Source organism: Chenopodium album, chromosome 2 (assembly GCF_948465745.1).
Source record: "Chenopodium album chromosome 2, dcCheAlbu1.1, whole genome shotgun sequence".
NCBI lineage: Eukaryota > Viridiplantae > Streptophyta > Magnoliopsida > Caryophyllales > Amaranthaceae > Chenopodium > Chenopodium album.
Window position 1 is genome coordinate 36,147,799 of NC_137835.1, and position 6,878 is coordinate 36,154,676.

Here is a 6,878-nt window from a genome sequence, read left to right on the forward strand (position 1 = left end):
CGGCCGACCCTCAACGTAGCCAAGGCAGTAATCATCCCATCTCTCATGCTCATCAAGTATGAGAGGGATGACGGCACTGTGGGTTTCCTGAATGGGGATCAGAAGACGGCCCGAGAGTGTTATCTCTCAGCCGTCAGAGACATTGTGGCCCCAGACGACCAGGAACCAATAGACCTTGACAATGTCAAGGATGCCGACCCTGTGCCTGTCCCACCAGCAGCCGGGAAGAAAAGAAAGGCACCTCTGCTGGTGGAGGTGAAGAAAGAGAAAAAATAGCAATCACTGACCGGTGAACGGTCAGATGAGCTCCGCCCTCAACCGGCTGGTGAAAGCATTGATCTCGTTCCGGATAAAAGCCGTCCAGAACGTACTGTGAAGGTTGGGACGGTTGCTCATGCTACTTTGGGTGCAAGCTTGCACCTTCTGCTGAAGGAATTCAAAGACATTTTTGCCTTTGAAGTGGAAGAGATGCCAGGCGTCAGCCCGGATCTCGCTGTCCACAAACTCGCCGTGGACCCCAAAAAGAAGCCCATCCGGCAAAAGAAAGAAACCACGGCGAGGAAAGAAGTCAGGCGGCAGCTGCCGAAGTCAAAAAGCTGCTAGACGCCAGGTTCATCTGGCCCTGTAATTTTCCCGACTGGGTGGCCAATGTGGTCCTTGTTAAGAAACCGAATGGGACCTGGCGCATGTGTGTTGATTACACAGACCTCAACAAGGCGTGTCCAAAGGACAGTTACCCGCTTCCAAAGATCGACAGTCTGGTCGACTCTACAGCCGGTCACGCCTTGATGAGCTTTATGGATGCTAATCCGGCTTCCAACAGATACCCCTGTGGAAGAAAGATCAAGAGAAGACGGCCTTCGTCACTGATCAGGGGTTATTCTGTTATACTATGATGTCGTTTGGCTTGAAAAATGCGCCTGCCACTTTCCAACGGATGATTAATACGGTCTTCATTAATCAGATTGGGAGGAATGTGGAGGCGTACATTGATGACATGATAGTCAAATCCAAGCTACAGACGGATCACCTTGCTGATCTCCGAGAAACATTCACCACCCTCAGGCGGCATAGGGTTATGTTAAATCCTAAGAAATGCGTATTTGGTGTTGAGTCTGGGAAGTTTCTCGGATTCCTGATTGATCAAAGGGGGATAGAGGCTAACCCTGAAAAGATATAGGCGGTGATAGACATGAATTCACCCCGTTCTGTCAAGGAAGTGCAGAGGCTCACCGGCTGCCTGGCCGCCCTGGGGAGGTTCCTCTTTCGGTCAGGCGACAAGTGCCTCTACTTCTTCCAAGCAATCAGGAAGAAAACCAGATTTGAATGGGGGGAGGATGCTGAGGCGGCATTCCAGAGGTTGAAAGAGCATTTACATTCTCTACCTAGGTTAGTCAGTCCTTTACCTAGGGAGACGTTGTACATGTACTTAGCCGTCTCATATCATGCCCTCAGTGTCGTTCTCCTTGCTGAGCGAGACGGCGTGCAGCTCCCGGTTTACTTCATTAGCCATGTTCTTAAAAATGCTGAACTCCGGTATCCCATGGTTGAAAATTTTGGCCTTGCTCTGTATATGCCTTTCAAAAAATTGAAGCCCTACTTTCTGGCACACCCGGTGGTGATTTACACCGACCAGCCACTCAAGCGGCCAATGTCTACCTTGGACTCATCCGGGAGAATGTTGAAATGGGCTATTGAAATGCAAAGTCTTGAAATCACTTACAAACCAAGAAAGGCAGTGAAAGGTCAGGCGTTTGCCGACTTCATTGTTGAAATGACCCGTCCGGTGGCTCCGGATAATCTTGATCAGGTTTGGAAAGTGTATGTAGACGGGAGCTCTACTAAGAACGACTGTGGTGCAGGCGTAATTTATGAGTCTCCTGAAGGGGACAGATTTGAGTATGCACTACGCTTCAAATTTCAAGCCTCTAACAATGAGGCGGAATATGAAGCCCTGCTAGCCGGCATTCGCATGTGTAAGGCGGCAGGGGCCATGAAAATTGATGCCTACTCTGATTATCAATTGGTCGTTAGCCAGTATGAGGGAAGCTACGAGGCTACTCATCCGGCTATGATTAAATATCTTCAGGCAAGCAAAGAAGAGACCAAGGCACTTGAGGAATTCCGTCTGAGTCAAGTGCCTAGGTCGGAAAACAACCAGGCGGATGCATTGTCAAAACTGGCGTCTTCCGCCTGCCATGATACGCCTCGGTCTGTCTTTTGGGAAGTTCTTGAAAAGAGAAGCGTCTATGAAGATCCCATTGGAATTCTGGACCGAAGTTCTACCTGGATGGATGGCATCCAGGCTTACCTTTCACACGGTACACTTCCTGATTCGCCACAGGAAGCAGCCGTCCTGAAAAAGCGAGCTGCAAGCTTCGAGTTGAAAAATGGAGAACTCTTCAAGGTAGGGTTTCTGAAGCTTTTGTTGAAGTGTGTCACCCCAGAGAAGGGGAAAGAAGTTCTCGAAGACTTGCACTCGGGATTCTGCGCCTCTCATATAGGCGGCAGGTCCCTAGCCGTCAGAGCCAGACGACATTATTTTTGGCCCACTCTTTAAGCAGACGCCAAGGAATTGGTGAAGAAATGTGACAAGTGCCAAAAATTTGGCAAACTCATTCACCGTCCGGCTACTGATCTGACGGCCATCCACAGCCCAATCCCGTTTGCAAAATGGGGCATGGACATTCTAGGTCCTTACACGCCTGCTCCAAGCGGAAAGCGCTACATCTTGGTGGTTGTGGATTATTTCACCAAGTGGGTGGAGGCTGAGGCGGTTAAAAACATCAAGACCTCAGACGTAATTTCCTTCATTTGGAAGAACATTATCACCTCGTATGGGGTACCTATGTCTATGGTGTTTGATAATGGTCCTCAGTTTGAGACGCCTCAGCTAAAAACTTGGTTGGGAGATCAGGGGATCTCAAGCTATTTTGCATCTGTTGGCCGGCCCCAAGCAAACGGCCAAGTTGAAGCCTTCAATAAACTCATCTCAGACGGCATTAAGAAGAAAATAGAAAGAGCCGGTGGCTTATGGGCAGAAGAACTAATCCATGTCCTATGGGCCATCCGGACAACAGCAAAAGGGGCAACCGGTGAAACCCCATTTCTCATGGTTTATGGTGCTGAAGTTGTCTTGCCCATCGAACATTACGAGCCGACTCTTAGAGTCATGCTATATGATGAAGAGGCAAACTGGGAAGCAATGCACCTGGCATTGGATTCACTCCCAGAACGCAGGGGCAATGCCGCCTTGCGTCATGAGATTTACCGTCTGAGAATGACTAGAGCCTACAACAAAAAAGTACACAAGCGTCCTTTGAAAGTTGACGACTTAGTGTTACGAAAAATGGAGGCAACTGGTAGGGCCAATGAGCTGGGGAAGCTAACCCCAAATTGGGAAGGCCCCTACCGGATCTATGAAGAAGTAAGGGATGGCACCTACCGCCTGGAAACTCCAGACGGCAGGCGTCTGCCTAGAACTTGGAATGTAGACAATCTAAAAAAGTACTACTTCTGAGAATGTTAACTTTTTGTAAACAATGAGTCAATTAATGAAGATTCAGACTTTGTTTGCAAAATTGAGTTATTGTTTGATTACCCATCCGGGTAATACCCAGACGAATTTTTCATTTACCTAATTAAGTTCGAAACTTAGTAAAGGTTACCTTTGTTTGACCGCCTGGGTAATACTCGGATATTCGGATCTCTTGTTTATTTAAGTTTGATACTTTGTTCATTTAACTAAGTCTGATTATCCGCCTGGGTAATACTCAGACGGATTTTTCTTTTACCTAACCAAGTTTGATACCTGGTAAGATTAAATAATTGCCTGTCCGTCCGGGTAATACCCAGACAGACTCGTTCGTTTAAACAACTAAGTTCGATACTTAGTGTAAATTCAATACTTCGACTAAAAACTAAGCACAAAAACGTTTGGTGGCTATACAACCGGTCTCAAACAAGACCAGAGGCTAAAATGGCCGGATGGTTGCTCATTTTATAAAATCGCTTGTCCCAACATGGACAAAGGCGTCCGGCGACACCCCTCCGGGTGCAATCGTCGCAGAGAACAGACTATTTGTCGGTTCTACGTACCCATGCGGACGGCAAAGATTGAACGACCTAATTGGTCAACTCATAGCCGTCTGACCAAAATGACCTGTGAAGAATGATCAAGTTGCCGAAGACCGGATGCCATGGGGCATCAGTCGGTCACCGGCTGAAGGTCTCACTTAGGTTATCTATTTCAAAATTGCACTTCCCACCCCAATTGGGGCAAAAGAGTTGTTCAATGGCTATGAAATCTCTACCTAGACGGACAAACGTCGTCTGGGTAGTGACTGAAACGCCTGTTAGTGTACGGCTGTGCACTTGGTTTGGGGAAATCACTACTGTGATTGATTGACTTACAAACATATCATGCTCTTTGCAGCATCACACGTTTTCAAGTCAATCAACCAATTCCACTTGAAACCAATCACACAGCCGTCCAGGGGCAAGGACAGCCAGACTATTGACTAGTTAGGCAAAAAATCGCCGTATGCTTTGGATAAGTTAGGCAAAAATGAAAAATTAAAATTTGCAAAAAATAAAAATTCAAATGCAAAATGATCAAAACCGACTCAGTCGGTGCATTTCATAAAATTCCACCCAACCAAACGGTTGTAATGGATCAAATGTTAACCGGACCCCGTCCGGGAGAAAGAAATTGTTAATTAACTCGGCTCCTTAGCCGGTAAATACAAGGATACTCGGCACGCAGGCCGGAAAAAGCAAGTTTTGGCATACAGCCGCTGAATAAAAGAAAAAATAAAAAAGCAGAGATTGGCATACTGCCGCTGAATGGTCACTTCTGGCCTGCAGACGGTGCCTCCTGGTCCTCCTCCTTCTCCTCATCATCTGAGGGTATCTCCTGTGCTTCACCAGGACCAAGAAGCTCAAGCGCGGACGGCTCGTTGTTGGAGTTGACCCAGGCTTCGAAAGAGGCAGGCTCTGGCTCGCCTTGTTCTCTCAAGTACACCACGTACTCGGCATAGCTGTGCACCAGTGCCCAGATGCTATAATCCGCGTCTGGGTACAAGGAAGCCTAGACAATCTTCATGCGGGCGTCATTGTCAGCGTCACTCTCAACAACAAGGCGGTTTTGCTCCGCCTCCAGGCTTGCTGCAAAGTTTATCTGAGCCTGAGCAGCCTCCTTCTCCAGCCTTTGAACCTTGGTCTTCAGTTTGGTGTTCTCTTCGGAAACACCTTTAAGTGTGCCAAGGTCCGTCTGGGCCTTCTTGAGCGCCTCATCAGCCTTCTTGGCGCTCTCGTCCGCCTTCTTCTGGACCTTCTCCGCCTCCTTCTTAGCCGTCTCAGCATCCGTCGCCCGCTGATTGGTCGTCTTCAGATCTGACTCCAGCTGCTGGATTCTAGACGCCTGTGTCATAATTATTGCTTTCGTTTCAAGTTCATTTACGATAGTCGAGTGTAAAGCAATATTATCAGCGTCTATGGCGGACTTCTTGGCCCTTTTTACCTCTTCCCGTTTGCGGGAATAAGGACGTTTGAGCCCGTCCACCCGCAGCATGGCCTGCAAAAAGTCAGGCGGCATAAGTATTGCAAGCGGGATAAGACACTTGAAAAAATAAAATTGAATTGACAAGTTTCTTACCTCAGCCAGAAGGGATATAATGCGTTCAAGATTGAACGTCTCTATCCTAGGGATATTGTCCTTATCCCTCTTCCGGACGGCTTCCAGCATGGCCTTGGCATGCTTCTGGACGTCTGGACAGCGGGGAGATTGATCTGCACCACAATCAATACGTGATGAGTGCGAAACTAAGGCAGCACCTATTTGTTGCCGACCGTCTGAGGATGACGTCTGTTGAGAGTGGGATTTCACCCGTAAAGGCCACCCCAGCTCAAGCGGGGATTCAAAAGGGTTCTTACCTTCAGAGCCGGCCAAACGGGAACCGCTTGCAGGCGTGGTGAACCCCGCGGCTGCTGATAAGGGGTTGACGAGATCAAGGCACAAGTTGTCGCCTATCTTCTCGTTGTGCCCCGCTATCCGCATCTGCTGATGCCCGGCTGAGGCGCCAGGAGTTGACGCAGAGGTGGCTTTTTTAATTTTGTTAAGAACGGCGGGGTTCTCCTCCCTAGCCCGTTTGTGTTATTTCTCAAACGACTTTCCAACCTCTCCTCCCTTCAAAAATAACCAAAGTTAAGGTTAGCATCCGGGAAAAATGATTTTAAAGGATCAACTTATGAAAGGGTCAGGCGTTTGTTACCTTGGCCTTGACCTCAGCCGCAGATTTCTCCGCAAGATCTTTGCGGATGGTTGCAGAAGACCGCTTGGGAGTTTTCTCCGACTGCAACATGTTTAATGCTTCTTCTGCAAAAAGAAAGAAATTGGTCAATATCATAAATCAATTTCGATAGAAAAATACTACAGACGGATATAAACTCAGGCGCATACGTTTTGTAAACATGTGCCCTAGCCCGCAGGCGGCTAGGAAACACTCATCCCTGAACCAGGCGCTCTTGGGGATCCAGTTCTTGGGGACTTTTATTGTTTCCCCGGTTGACAGAGTTGCGTCTGTGAGGCCGAAAAAGTCTGCCTCAATTATCTTGTCAAAATCTTCCTCTGGGATCCGGGGAAGAGCGCACTTTCTGCCCAACAAGTCGGGCTTCTTATTGTACAGACGGAATTCATAATTCTCCCGTCTGGTTGGGGCTGACATCAGGTAGAACCTGTGCTTCCAGCCATCGAACTTGGAGACCTTGTCCAAGGTCATCATATACTGAGGCTGCGTGGTTAGAGTGTACCACGCCCTCCAGCCGCCTGGGCTTCTGCTAAGATAGTGCATACTAGCAAAAGCCTCCCAGCCGGGGTT